General features: G+C 37.7%; 1 protein-coding gene and 1 long non-coding RNA gene across 2 annotated transcripts in view; one reads left to right on the forward strand and one right to left on the reverse strand.

The window, feature by feature from the left end:
• C9H11orf49 (chromosome 9 C11orf49 homolog) overlaps positions 1–14,289 on the forward strand; it is a 191,603-nt gene that overhangs the window by 81,728 nt on the left and 95,586 nt on the right.
• The window catches only part of LOC116600092, a 67,147-nt gene that overhangs the window by 29,217 nt on the left and 23,641 nt on the right, over positions 1–14,289 (reverse strand). The window lies entirely within an intron of this gene.

A 14,289-nucleotide genomic window follows, 5' to 3' on the forward strand; every position in this document is an offset into this window, starting at 1 on the left:
GCAGTTCTAAGCACTTTGTGTGTCATGACTCATTTACTCTTCATAACATCTCTCTGTGGTAGATACTATCATCCCCATCCTATAACTAATGAAACTGGGAATCAGAGGGATTAAATAACTTGACAAGGTTATACAACAGTTGCTGGGGTGGGATTCATACCCAGGCAATCTGACTCCAGAGCTTTTGCTCTTGGCAAATATTGAAATACATGCAGCAAACTGAAGAAATGATATGAATACAAAGAAGGAAACTCCAGAGTGGAGGGTGGGGGTAGGTTGGGGATACTGTTGTTAGAGAAAGGGGACCAAGCAGATTAGAGAATTCTCCTGAGAACTGGTTGTTTGGTCTAATTTGGGAAGGAAGAGTAGGAGTTATCTACATGGATAAAGAAAAGAAGGACATTCTAGGTAGAGCATGTGCTGTGGTGTAGAAGTATAAAAGAACTTGGAATACTTAAGACATCGAGAAGATCAGAATGGCTAGAGTTTGTGAAGGGGTCAGGGGAGATGAACCTGCGAAGGAATAGAACAGTTAGGTCCTGAAAGACCATTTTTGCCATAAAAAAAGAAGTTGGATTTTATTCTGTAGGTTAAAGGAATTTATTCAGAAGTACGATGTGATGATATTTGAGTTCTAAAAAGATGATTTGGAAGACAGTATAGAAATGGCTTTAGCAGGTGGGACACCTGGGTGGCTCAGTTGGTTAAGTGTCTGCCTTCGACTCAGTTCATGATCTCAGAGTCTTGGGATTGAGCCCTGTGTGTTGGGCTCCCTGCTCAGCGGGGAGCCTGCTTCTCCCTCTCCCTTTGTGGCTCCTCCAGCTTGTGTTCTCTTGCTTGCTGACAAATAAATAAATAAAATATTTGAAAGAAAAAAAGAAAAGAAATGACTTAGAGGGTGAGTCTGGAGGCAGAGAGTATAGTTAGGAGACTTGCAGTGGTGAGAGATAATGAGAGCCAAACCCAGATTTACTAATATGCTAATATAATGTTTCTATTCTTTTATTTATTTATTTTTTAAGATTTATTTATTTATTTGACAGACAGAGATCACAAGCAGGCAGAGAGGCAGGCAGAGAGAGAGAGAAGAGGAAGCAGGCTCCCCCCTGAGCAGAGAGCCCAATGCGGGGCTCAGTCCCAGGACCCTGAGATCATGAGCTGAGCTGAAGGCAGAGGCTTTAACCCACTGAGCCACCCAGGTGCCCCAATTCTTTTTATTACTCTAATCACAGCTTCTATTACATGTAACTCAAGAGATTATCCATCTCAATTACACTATTGAGTAGAAATATCCAGTGTACTGAGAATCACATCATCTCCTCTATCGCCTATATGCACTAGTGGACAAAAATCAAAGTGGACTCAATTTTAAGTGAACTACCTCAGAGAAACAAACCCATCAGCCTCTACATACAAAAAACTGGGAGGCGTGAGTGTACAGGTAAAGTTTGTAGTATTGCATCTGAACCTGTTTTTCCCAAACCTTTCCCAGTCCCTTAGTCAGTCCGTAAATATTTGATTGAATACTCACTATTTTGAAGAATGGTGCATACAGCTAGAACTGGTTTTTGTGGAATAGGCACATGGAGATAACTATGGAAAAGCAGTTTTTAGATCTCCTTAATTCTTTTCCTGATTTAGAAGTGGGGCCTCTTCCAGAATTTATTTACTATCACAAGGGATCCATATAGCATTTGGACTCTGAGCAGATGTAGGTTTCTTTACCTTTTTTACAGCAGCTGCCAGTGATTCATCCAGCTGCTAAGAGGAAGCTGCTCCAAGTTCTCCTTGTTTTTCCTGTGCCATAAACAAGACCTGGATTTTATGCTGGATATTTATTGTTAGGCTTCTTAATCAGACAGCCTCTGATTTCTTAAAGACCAAATGCAACATTTGCAGCTAGGTGATCCTAAAATCTTTGGTTAAGTCATTTTAATATATTCTCAGCTTCTTCCAGGAAACTTTAGAACATCTTTCAGTCCCAGAGTGTTCCCAATTTTAATCCAGAACGAGCGAAAACACTCAGAGGCAAAGTTCCAAAATAAAGTACTTATTAAGCCCCATTCTTTCAACTGAATGCCACGTACCTGACTCCTACTCAGAGGAGCTGATACTATATTGTTCTTCCGCAGATACTTCCTTAGAACATCTTGTACATATTTTAGCATTATCAGGAAGAAACTAAGTGTTCTGGGAAATAGCACAAGAAGAGCAGAGTTCCAGCATAACATATCTAAAAACGAAGCCACCTGTTGAAAACTAAGGACCTGATGCTTTCTGGCAAGAAACCGTTTATCCTAGTTTTTAGCACGTATAGGGATGCAGTGTCATTTCTGCACGACTGAGTACTGAATGATGCTAATTTTCCCATGTCTGAAATTCAAATAGCCTCATGAAGATTATAGTGAATGTCTTGCTATCTAGGCAACTTTAGAGTCTTGGAAGCAAAAAGATCTATTCATATGTAATAAGCCTTTAAAATTCAACTTCTCACTTTGGTATTTCTTTCAGTGTGAAAGATTAATCTGAATTTTCCAAGTCTGGCAAAGATTAAAATTCCCTGAAGTAAATCTTCACTTCTGTTTAGGAATATTGGCTCAAAAGAGCTATTGTCCACAGTTTATTTTTACAGTTTGTTAGAATTTAATTTTGAGCTTTATGCTTTTACAAATGAACAAACACATGCACACATATGTTTGTGTATTTCATTTAATAAAAGAACGAGAGCTACTTCCTCTTCTGCCCATGAAGAAGTACGTACTTAGGGAGTTGTCCTCCTGCCATAAACAACTAGAAAATCAGACAATGTATCTGAAACAATTCTTTCAGACATTGAACAACAGTTAATCTGGGGCTGTGGTCTCTGAGGGGCAGTTGCCAAGCAACAGTACCGGAGAGGAGATCCAAAGAGCACAGCAGTCTTACTTAGTTGAGGAGGCAGAGATTGGGGGTTGGAGAGGCCACAGTGGCCAGAATTTGCAGGGCAGAGTACCAAAGAGGAGGGAGTTGCTTGGTAAACTCCAGAGAGCTGCGAGCGGGTATTTGAGTCTCTGGCTACAAACTCTGCACATGTGTGGGTTGGAAAAAGAACCACCAGAAAACAGTAGGCCCAACAATTCCTGGAGTATACTCAGGGCCAGGAATAGTTCACGCTGCTACCAGCCAAAGTGGAGAAACCTCAAAGTACATTGGGCATGGACTCTGGATAGGGCCCTCAGCAGCTTAAAAACAAAAAGGATTGGATGGGTCTATCTGCAAGTAATTTAACTGTATACCAAAACAAAATTCAGTACTCTTTAAAGAACTCAGTAAAATCTAGCATTCAATAACATAAAATCAACAATGTCTGGCATCCAGTTAAAAATTTTCAGACATTAGAAGAAGCAAGAACTTATGACCCATAACCAGGAGAAAAATTAGTCAGTAGAAACACAGACTCAAAAAAGACAGAGATAATAGAATTAGCTAACAAGGACCTTCACACAATTATTTTTGATCATATAAATATGCTCAAGTATGTAAAGGGAAACATGACTATGATTAGGAGATAAATGGAAGTTATTAAAAGATGCAAAAGAAATTTCTAGATTAAAAATATAAAAATGAAAATAATGATGATAGTAATTAACAGTTATGAAGTTGCTTCATATGTAGAATATCTAATTTTTCTTTACGACAATCCTGTGTGTTAGGTAGATACTATTCTTATCACTTTTTCACAGAAAATGAAACTTAGATTCAGAAAGTTAAAGAACTTGTTCTAGATCACAGACCTAGTAAGTGAAAACACCAATGCTGAAGAAGCCAGAAAGTTGACAAGAGGGAGTATTATTTTTTAATGTGTTTTCCATCAGATAGTGTGTGAGGTGCTTGAAATACAACTGAATAAATGACAATACTAGCCCTCAAGGAGCTCACATTTCAGTAGAGTAGTCTCGAATAGTTTCCCTGGAGTGTAAGTGATCATTAAAGCCATATATAAGATTCAATGATAGTACAAGGGAGGAAATAGTTCTTCAGCAGAAGCTGGGAAAGGCTATAAAGGAATAGGCAGTTGGGAGGGATCTTGGAGTAGTGGAAAGCTATTAAGCAAATAAGGAGTACATTCTAACAAGAAAAAACAAGATTTTTGGAAGTATGATGACATGAAACACTATAGTTCCTAGTGGGAAACTGTAAGAAGTTCATTGTGGCTGGTGCTTAGTACCTAAGAAGGAAACATCATCCTACTCAGTTGAACCTTACCAATTTGTTGGTATTTTCACATAGGAGACTGGCAAAAAAAAGGAAAATGGGAGGGAAGACAGGTATTAGGACCAGTTCGGAACCAGTAGAAAAGCACAGGAAGTGGCAGGGAGATGAATAGCTCTTTAAGGTTGGTTTGACAGGACTTGCTGATTGACTGGGTGCAAGTGTGGGAGCGAAGAGTCAAGAAGGAATGCCAGAATCTAAAGTATTGCCAGTTTCATCCATCTCTTCTTTTTCTCTTTCCTTTTTTTTCTTCAGTTTTTTCATTTTTTATGTTTTACTCTGAATTCACTGTGATTTGTCTTCAGAGTCTAGGTATACTCATTCATTCAACAAACACTTATGCATTCATTGCTAGTGATACAGCAGTGAGTGAAAGCAGAAATTCTTGCTCTCGTGGAGTTTGTTGTCTGATAATTAGAGATTTGGGGAAAAAAATCCCTTATTTATGAAAGAAGATCACAGTCTACGAATCAAAGACTTGTAATCGGTCTATATAATCATCTGATAAAAACTGCTTTTCCTAAAACAGCTAAAGTTATGGTGGTTAAAGTGATCTCAAGGGAAAATGCAGACAGTTTAGGTTGAAACAAAGGTTTTGGTCTGGCTTCTCTGTGTAACTGCCTCAGACTTCCACCTGATTTTGCTTGTCACTAATCCTCATCCTCACCACTAAAAACCTTTCTGTGAGGATTAACAGTGCTCGCTGCAGGAATGGGTGGCTGTCTTGTTTGAAATATTAAAGAGCATTTGTTACTTTTGTCACTTTTAAAACCAACAAAAATCTTTCCACGTAATCTCTTCAGTCCTGTGGTTTCCTCTAGCCAGTCCTCTGTGCCAGCTACCACCAGAGCTCCACGGCTCCCCATTTGTCCCAGAAACCTGATGTGGCCAGTAAACAACTTCTTCAGCCTTCCATTCCTGGTTCCTGTCTTCCGTTCTACGTATTTCTTCGCAATTCTAATTTTCTTTTATTTTTCCATCTTTACTTCCTTCTTCAAAACCTTTTGTCCACGGAGAACATTGACTTGTGATGTCCCCTCAAATCTTTTACCTCGCTACCTCCAGTAACTTTAATCTTTCCCTCTATTTAATGTTCCTTTTTTTTTTTTCCCCCCCCTATTTCAGTTATTTGGGGCTATCACACATGTCACACAAGCATTCCTGGAATGCTTTTGTCACCACCTCCTTTCCCACCCAACTCTCCTCGCCCTCCACGCATAATACCCTTAGGTTGCTAACCTCTCTTTATCCTTTTCAGTCTTAGTTTAAAGGTCAGCTCCTTAAAAGACCTTCTTTGCCCCGCCCTTCCTCATCTGAATTAGATCCCTTCATTATTCTTCTGCAAATCATCCATCATTTTAATCGGACTGCTTATTACAGTTTCTGGCTAAGTGTTTTTTGGATGACTCTACTTAATGTCCGCCTCCCTTATTAAACTGTAAGCTTGTTGAGGGCAAGAACCTTGTTTGTTCTGCCAATAACTACATTCCTAGCTCCTAACACATGTAAGTTATTTCTTTTTTTGTTATTTAATATGAAGGTTCACAACTTCCCAATCACTATTCAATGATCTGTGATTACTGAACAGATTATATTATTATCTCTTATATTGGAGGGTAGGGTTGTTTCAGAAGAGCTTTATACTCTTCAATTTTGTTTTGGGGCTTTGATTTAAAATGATAATAGCTACTCCTTATTGATCACCTACTGTAGGTAAGGCATAAACCTCACATTCAAAATGCCCCACTGAAAAATGGCCCATTCAAAGCTATACAGTATCAGTCAACATCTAAGTAAAATAATGTTCAGTACCCTCTGGTGCTTCCAAACAAGGATTAAAAAGATTTAGATCATGGTCTGTATGCAAACTTTATTTATTTTTATTTATTTATTCTGAGAGAGAGAAAGAGAGCATTGAAGGGAGGGGATGAGGGAGAGGGAGAGAGAGAAGCTCAAGCAGGCTCCATCCCCAGCGCTGAGACCAGTCTCACGACCTGAGATCATGGCCTGAGCTGAAATCAAGAGTTGGACACTTAACCAACTGAACCACCTGTGTGCCCCATGATCTATATGCAAGTTTCAAACATTGACAAGGATGTAACTAGTACTGCCTCCTCTTCTTTTGTATTCTGGGTCGTGCCTTTATGCTCTGAAAGAAATCACAAACTGGTAGTGGTCAGCTGACAACACGTGCCTTGGCCTGCAGTTATGTCTTCTTTGGCTAGCAGTATTAAAAATAATTTTTTTAGGAGTCGTATAGGTGGCTCAGTCAGTTAACCCTCTGACTCTTGATTTCAGCTCAGGTCTTGATCTCATGGTGGTGAGTTCAAGCCCTGCGCTGGGCTCTGCACTAGGTGTGGAGCCTACCTTAAAAAAGAAATAAAAAATTTTTTAAAATAATTTTTTAAAATTAGATGCCAACATTTAACGTAAAAATCTCCATTCAATTTCACTTGAAGAATGGAAAATCATCCCAATACCATGCCCACATTCCAACAGAGAGGCAGTTTGCCAGGGGAGAGCTACAGCTGCTCCCTTTAGACAGGGTGTATGGTGGCCTCAGATTTGCCACCGTCCCCAGCTGCCTTGCTTCATCTGCTTATGTTTCCTGCCTGGCCTCTGTAGGCATTCGAGTTTGCTACCATTGCTAGGACTTCTTGGTCCATTTATAATCACTTGAAAGGTAGAGTTACACTCTTAATTCTGAATGAGGAGTCAGGAACTTATTCTTTGACTAGATTCTCTTTCTCTTTTCTCCTTGTTATCTTGAAATCTCAAAAAATTTTAGAATTTAAAGGGACCTTAGGAGTCATCTTGTGTTGAAATTAGGAATAAGGTTTTAAAATATATTTATCCCTTGATTGTGGTAAAATATACATAACATGAAATTTACATTCTAGACACTTTTAAAATAGAGAAATGTTGGGGCACCTGGTTGGCTCAGTCGTTAAGCGTCTGCCTTCGGTTCAGGTCATGATCTCAGGGTCCTGGGATCAGACCCCGCCTTGGGCTCCCCTCATCAGGGAGCCTGCTTCTCCCTCCTCCACTCCTCCTACTTGTGTTCCCTCTCTCACGGTCTCTCTCTCTGTCCAAGAAATAAATAAAATCTTTTTTAAAAATTTTTAAAAAAATAGAGAAATCTTTCTTGGTGATAAAATATAAATAACATAAAATTTAACATTTTAGCCATTTTTTGAAAGATTTGATTTATTTATTTGAGAGAGAGGGAGAGCATGAGCTGGGGACCAGGGGGCAGGTGGAGAAGGAGAAGCAGGTTCCCTCCTGAGCGTGGAGCCCAATATGGCACTCAATCCCAGGATGCTGAGATCATGACCTGAGCTGAAGTCAGATGCTTAACCGACTCAGCACTCATTTGAACCACTTTTGAATGTACATACAGTTGAGTGGTATTAACTACATTCACATTGTTGTGCAACCATCACCACCATTCATCTCCCTAATTTTTTCACCTTCCCAAACTGAAACATTTTACCCATTAAAAAGTTACTCCCCATTTCCCTATCCTCTAGCCCCGAATAACCAGTATTTTATTTTCTGTCTCTATGTCTTTGACTATTCTAGGTTTCTCATATAGATGGAATTACATGATATTTGTCCCATTGTATCTGGCTTATTTCACAAAGCATGATGTTCTCACAGTTCATCCATGTTGTAGTATGTGTCAGAATTTCATTCCTTTCTATCCATTGTGTATATATATCATATTTTGTTTGTCAGTTCATCTGTCAACAGACACTTGGGATGCTTCTACCTTTTGGCTATTGTGAATAACACAGCTTTAAACATAGGTGTGCAAGTATATGTGTTAGTTCCTGTCTTTGATTCGTGACCATTTTCTTAGGAGTAGAATTGCTAGGTCATATGACAATTCTATGTTTAACTTTTTAAGGAATTGCCATACTCTTTTCCATAGTAGCTTCACCATTTTACATGCTTACAAGAAATTCACAAGGATTCCAGTTTTTCCAGATCTTCAACAACACTTGCTATTTCCTGTTGTTTTGATAAAAGGCATCCAAATGGGTATGAAATCATATCTCATGTTTTGATTTGATTTTCCATGTTTTGATTTTCCATGTTTTGATTGGCATGTCCCCAATGAGTAATGATGTTGAACATCTTTTCATGTACTTATTGGCTATTGGATTTTTATTTCATTTTTTTACCAGTTGCATTTTTAAAAAATTATTTTAATTTCAGTGTAGTTAATATACAGTGTTATTTTAGTTTCAGGTGTACGATATGGTGATTCAGCAGTTCTGTATATTACTTAGTGCTCATTAAGATAAGTGTATTCTTAATTAGCTTCACCTGTTTCCCCCATCCTTCCAACCATTTCCTCTCTGGTAGCCATCTGTTGTTCTCTATAGTTAAGAGTCTGTGTCCTGGTTTGTCTCTCTTTTTTCCCCCCCTTTGCTCATTTGTTTGGTTTCTTAAATTCTACATATAAGTGAAATCATATGGTATTTGTCTTTCTCTGACTGACTTATTTTCTTTAGCATAATACTTTCTAGCTCCATCCATGCCATTGAAAATGGCAAGATTTCATTCTTTTTTGTAGCTGAATAATATTCCTGTGTGTGTGTAGATATATGCCACATCTTTTTTATCCATTCGTCTATGGATGGACACTTGAATTACTTCCATAGTTTGACTATTGTAAATAATGTTGCAGTAAATTTCGGAGCTTATATATCCCTTGGAATTAGTGTTTTTGTACCCAGTAGTGTGATTACTGGATCATAGGGCAGTTCTATTTTTAATTTTTTGAGGAACATCCATACTGTCATAAAATTACTGTTTACTTTTTTGAGGAACTTCCAAACTGGTGGTATCTACACCAGTTTGCATTCCTACCAACAGTGCACAAGGGTTCCTGAGCAGGGAGCCTGATAATCAGATTCGATCCCAGGACCCTGGGATCATGACTGGAGCTGAAGGCAGATACTTAATGACTGGGCCACCCAGGCACCCCCATCTTTTTGCCCTCTTGATGGTATCTTTTGGTGCACAAAAGGTCTTAATTTTGATGAAGCCCGGTTTATCTATTTTTTCTTTTGTTCCCCATGCTTTTGGTGTTCTATCTATGAAATCATTGTCAAATTCAGTGTCATGAAGACATTGGGTTGTTTCCTTCTAAGAGTTTTATAGTTTTAGCTCTAAAGTTAAGGTCTTTGATCCATTTTGAGTTAATTTTTGTATAAGGTGTGGATCAGCTTCCTTCTTTACATGCAGGTATCTGTTTTCCCCAGCACCACTTGCTGGAAAGACTTATTGAATAGTCCTTTCCCCAGTGAATGGTACCCTTATTGAAAATCAATTGACCATACCTTTGAAGATATGTTTCTGGGCTCTATATTCTATTCGAGTGGTCTATATATCTGTCTTTATGGCAGTATCATACTGTTTTAAGTTCTGTAGCTTTGTATGAAGTTTCAAAGTTAGGTAGTTTGAGTCCTCCAACTTCATTCTTCTTTTTCAAGGTTGTCCTGGCTATTCAGGGCTCCTTGCAATTCCATATAAACTCAAGGATTAGCTATACCATTTCTGGGAAATGGTTGGGATTTTGATAAGGATTGCGTTGAATCTGTAGATTTCTTTGGATAGTATTGACATCTTAACAATGTTAATTCTTCTGTTAAATAAAAAAAACTCAACCAAGTAAATTGTAAAGAACTAACTGACTTTATTAACAGATTCATAGGGGCACCTGGGTGGCTCAGTTGGTTGAGCTTCCTACTCTTGGTTTTGGCTCAGGTCATAATCTTGGGATTGAGCCTCTAGTCTGGCTATGCGCTCAGTGCGGGAGTCTGCTTGTCCCTGTCTCTCCCCCTTTGGCCCTTCCCATCTGTCTCTCTCCCCTCATTCTTGTGTACTTTCTCTCTCTAAAATGAATAAATAAATAAAATCTTTAAAAAAATAATAGATCTATGAATCAGGCAGCATCCCATCTAGCATGTAGAGGGGAGTTTCACTGAGCTGCTGAAAAAGAAAGGATTTTAAAGATAAAGAGGGAGCAGAAAGAAGGAAATTATTATTGAAGAATGCACTGTTTAAAGCAAGAGTCACCCTCCTAAGGGGATTGGAAGAGATATATCAGTAAATTTCCTCCTCCTTGTCAGGTGACTCCCATATTGACTGGTTAAAAGTAACCTTCCTGGGGAGTTGAAACTGCAATTAGGTTAGGTACTAAGCCTTGGTTTACTGACACAGGACCTTAATCTAAGTGATACCATTTTAGGCCTATGATTTTCTTTTTTAAGTCTTTTTTAATGTCATTCAGCAGTGTTTTATAGTTTTCAATGTGCAAGTCTTTCACCTCCCTGGTCAGATTTATTCCTAAGTATTTTAGTCTTTTAATACAATTGTAAATGGAACTATTTTTCTTAGTTTCCTGTTCACATTTTTCACTGCTACATTATAGAACTGTAGTTGGTTTTTGTGTGTTGACTGTGTATCCTCCATCTTTGCAGAATTCATTTATTAGTTATAAAAATGTGTATGTGTGTATGAGAGGAGAGAGAGAGAGAGATTTTTAAGGTTTTCTACACAGAAGATGATGTCATCTTCATACAGAGATAGTTTTACCATTTCCTTTCCAACTTGGATGCCTTTTATTTCTTTTTCTTACCTAATTGCTCTGGTTAGAACTTCCTGTACTGTGTTGAGTGGAAGTGGCAAAAGCAGGCATCCTTGTCTTGTTCCTGATGTTGGGGGAAAACTTTCCAGTATTTGGTTTTGAGATAAAAGCTTGTCAAGAAAATTGTGATTCACACAGATAATTCGCTTCAGATACTTAGAGCTTTGTTTTTCACATCTTGACATCCAGTCAAAAATTTTTTTTTGTTAAACTGAATTAGTTTAGGGGCGCCTGGGTGGCTCAGTGGGTTAAAGCCTCTGCCTTTGGCTCAGGTCATGATCCCAGGGGTCTGGGATCAAGCCGTGCATTGGTCTCTCTGCTCAGCAGGGAGCCTGCTTCCTCCTCTCTCTCTCTCTGCCTACTTGTAATCTCTGTCTCTCAAATAAATAAATAAAATCTTTAAAAAAAAACTGAATTAGTTTAGTTATATGTCTAAATATTCAAAATGCAGTGATAGTAAATTGTTGTGTCAAAGCTGAGTAACTAATGTACCTAACAATTGACCACATTCCTAATTGATGAATAATCACTTTGGAGAAACCAATTAATTTTCTCAGCTAGTTTGAAAACTTTATTGTTTGGAGAAAAATAAATGTGTCTTATAACATTATATGTGAGTTGATTAATGGTGTTATTTCTTAAGAAAATCAGATACCTCAGAGGCTTCTATCGATTGTGTGCCCCAAAACTCATATTTTGGAGCCCTAACCCCAAGGTATTTGGAAGTAGGGTCTATAAAAATGTAAATTAGGTGATATGAAGTCATAAGGATAGGGTCCTGATCCAAAAGGATTAGTGTCCTTACAAGAAGAGACACCAGAGAGCCTATGCGCTCTCTTTGCCATGTGGCGGCACAGTGAGAAGGTGGCCTTCTGCAACCAGAGATACTCCCAGACACCGACCTTGCTAGCTCCTTGATCTTGGACTTCCAGTCTCCAGAACTGGAAGAAAATAAATTTCTGTTGTTTAAGCAACTCAGTCTATGGTATTGTTATGGCAGTTCAAGCAGACTAATACCAAGACCATCTTTTTACTCACTGGTTCAGTACAGAAAAATTCTGTTTTGCATGCTGAGTCCAAATCCTGTTTTGATTCAACACTAACATTTTATTGGAGGCTATAAGTATGGCAGTGTTATAAGCCTTAATTGAGCTATTTGAATTTATCTAAAATATCAGCAAGATTTCCAAGTTTCCAAGCAAGATTTCCAAGATTTCCTATATTTAATGAATTTATTTAAAGTAGAAACAATAATTGATTTCACTGACTGTTGTTCTGACAGTCTTATCCTAATAAGATTGACAGTCCATATCAATGTGCATAACACTTGACCTATGGTGTTTTGAAATAAGGCTTCCCTAATTTTAACTGCTAGTGCTTATCTACACAACATCTGAGGACATTTTTGTGCCTTGCCTTTATATGGTCCTCTACTCCATAAATTTTTTCTGCCATTGCTTTTTCAGTCCCAGTTCAAACATGCCTACATTTTTTTTTTTTTACCACTTTAGTATCTTAACACTTGAAGACTTCTGTTTTATAACTATCAAACATTTATAAAGTAGAAAACCTACTTGGTTTGGTTCCATAACCACATCATATAGAGGCAAGTTAAGAGGAGGAGGGCTTGTTAACATCTGTACTCTCACCCAGTAGAATGTAAAGATTTTATATAATCTCAGGCTTTATGTTAATATAGTCCTGGATTAAAAAGAAGAGAAAATAAGCAGGGCAGATAAAAACCTTCCTAATCAGTAGCACATTTACATATATACATTTGTGGAGCCGGAGAAGCTCCACAGTGAGTTAATGTGAAAGCACAGGTCAGTTGTGTCTGTGTAATAAAATTCCCTGTGGGAAAGATTTAGTGTACATTTTGTTTTTCTCATAGATTTTAAATAAAGGTATGTTTTTAATAAGAAAAATATTAAAATTAAACATTTGTAGAACCGTATAAATGCCTCTGAAGAATTCTAGTCTTCTGGTTTGAAAACTATTGATGTACTTCAACCCTTCCCCCATCATACTGATAAAAAATCAGGGAACCCCCACCAAAAAAATGGGGGCCCAATATCTCCCAGCCAGTTGATAAATTCAGGCATTCTCTCAGTCAAGTGCCATTGGCATTAGGATCAAGTGCTCCTGCTCTGATGCTAAATGAACATAAATATGATATTGAGTGATTTCCTGAAAGCCTAAAATGTGATCAGAGGAGTTAAGGCATAACAATATATAATGCGTTTGTCTGTGATCTTCTTTCATTGCTTTATAGATGAGGAAAGGTAGTGACAAATTTTTTAATTTTAAGTTCCATTTACCTGTATTTTAGAGAAAAAAATGCATAGTTATTCCATCTTTTATTTAAAATTTAAAAATCATGATTCTTATTATTGGGGGAAGTATAGTACTTGTTTTACTACATCATAGTTCATGCTTTGAAGGGCATAAGAAACAGAATTTGGAAGTTCTTTGAAAATATAACCAAGGATTTCTTTAAACGTTAGGCTGAAGGGAGATCCTCAGTATGAGATGTTTTAAACCCATTCTCTAAAGTAGATGTACCAGAAAACAGAATGCTATGCCTTAGGCTTCTGAGATCTCCTGATTTTGTGGTTCTGTTAGAAACAAAAGTAAATGACTAATTTAAACTTACACAGTATGAATCAAAATAAAACGACCTTAGGTTAAAGATGTCAGTGTAATAAACCGTACTCAAATTTGGTTGTTTTGGTAGATTTTAAGCTGGCAATATATAAAAGAAAGTCTAAGTAGTGTTGAAAATTTAATCTTTTCCAGTTTTATGTTGCTTGGCATAACCTGCTCTTCATTCCCACTGCCACCACCTGACCCTAATTTCAAACACTAGTTAATCGGAGAGTTTGTCCTAATTAACCCAGCACCGGAGAGATTGTCAAAAAGACAGATTCCTTGAGTCCATCTCCCAATTTACTAAATCAGTCAGCAGGGGAGGGGCTTGGGATTTTCTTTTCTTTTCTTTTCTTTTTTGCAAGCATTTCAGGTGATTCTTATTATCTCTCAAGTGTGGGAAACATTGAATAACTTTTGAACTTTTTTTTTCTTTGCTCCAGTCCTTGCTCTACATCAGTGGTTTTCAACCCTAGCTGCATATCAAGTTCACTTAGGGAAGTTTAAAAAAAATACAGTGATGCCGAGGCCCCGTCCCAGACTGATTTAATCAGAATCTTTTGGGTTGGGGCCTATGCTATTTTTTTTTTTTGAAAAGTTTAAAGTAAAAAAAATGTTTTGCAGTATAACATATGTAGAGAAACGTGCAAGGCAATAAACATACAGTACAATGGATTTCTACAAAATAAACATACTCCTATAATATTCATCCAGATAAAGATAGAGAATAT

The sequence above is a fragment of the Mustela erminea genome, chromosome 9, assembly GCF_009829155.1.
Source record: "Mustela erminea isolate mMusErm1 chromosome 9, mMusErm1.Pri, whole genome shotgun sequence".
NCBI classification, from domain to species: Eukaryota; Metazoa; Chordata; class Mammalia; order Carnivora; family Mustelidae; genus Mustela; species Mustela erminea.